The following is a 1,357-nucleotide window of genomic DNA, read 5'->3' as shown; positions in this document are numbered from 1 at the left end:
AGGCAGAGGCCGTAATGAAAGTAGATGACGCCACCGTCGAAAAATTCATCTGGAAGAATATCTGTTGCAGGTACGGGGTGCCTAGAGTTTTAGTATCAGACAATGGAGCTCAATTCACTAGCCAAAGAATCGAGGATTTTTGTTCAAGGATGGATATCAGGCAAAGATTCGTCTCAGTAGCTCATCTCCAAGCCAATGGACAAGTGGAATTGACTAATCGTACTATCTGTGAGGGTATCAAGAAGAGGTTGGAAAGGAGCATGGGACGTTGGGCAGATAAACTGGATACGGTTTTATGGGCACTACGTACCAGCCCAAAAACAGCAACGGGGGAAGTTCCGTTCACTTTGGTTTACGGTTCAAATGGGGTCATACCCGTAGAAGTAAGGTTAGAATCCCATAGGATTTGTGCCTATGACCCAGCGCAAAACAAAGAGCTGCGCCGACTCGAGCTAGATTTGATAGACTTAAAAAGGGAAGAGGCTCAAATCAGAGCAGTCAAATACAAGAGTATTATCAAAGTAGGATACGACAAGAGGGTCAAGCAACGCTGACTCCAGAAAGGGGACTTGGTGCTCAAGCGCGCAGATGCTTTGAAACCCACCGGGAAATTTGAAGCTAATTGGGAGGGACCTTACATCATTACCGAAGTTTTAGGGGGCGGGGCTTATCACCTGTCCGATCAAGAAGGGAGATCTCTCACAAGGCCGTGGAATGTTAATCATCTCAAGAAATTCTACGTGTAAATTACAAATATGTTCTCTCGCTATGTAGACCAGATACTCTTTTTCCCCATAGGGGTTTTTAACGAGGTCTGGGACCATGGTCATCATCAATAAAGATCTATGGTTTTAGGGAACATCTGTCTCTTTCATATTATCGCTTCGACAAGCATAATCTTTAATATTGGCCTCCATGGCTGCGCAGACATAGAAGCGAACTGACACTGCAAAAATGAAGGCATTAATTGCACGACGAAGGCATAAATTGCAAAAACTAAGGCATTAATTGCACGACAAAGGCATAAATTGCAAAAATTAAGGCATTAATTGCACGACGAAGGCATAAATTGCAAAAACTAAGGCATTAATTGCACGACGAAGGCATAAATTGCAAAAACTAAGGCATTAATTGCACGACGAAGGCATAAATTGCACAACTCAGGCATTAATTGCACGACGAAGGCATTAATTGCAAAAACTAAGGCATTAATTGCACGACGAAGGCATAAATTGCAAAAACTAAGGCATTAATTGCACGACAAAGGCATAAATTGCACAACTCAAGCATTAATTGCACGACGAAGGCATAAATTACAAAAACTAAGGCATTAATTGCACGACGAAGGCATAAATTG

The sequence above is a fragment of the Salvia miltiorrhiza genome, chromosome 4 (assembly GCF_028751815.1).
Source record: "Salvia miltiorrhiza cultivar Shanhuang (shh) chromosome 4, IMPLAD_Smil_shh, whole genome shotgun sequence".
NCBI classification, from domain to species: Eukaryota; Viridiplantae; Streptophyta; class Magnoliopsida; order Lamiales; family Lamiaceae; genus Salvia; species Salvia miltiorrhiza.
Note: the sequence above shows the minus strand (reverse complement) of the source record.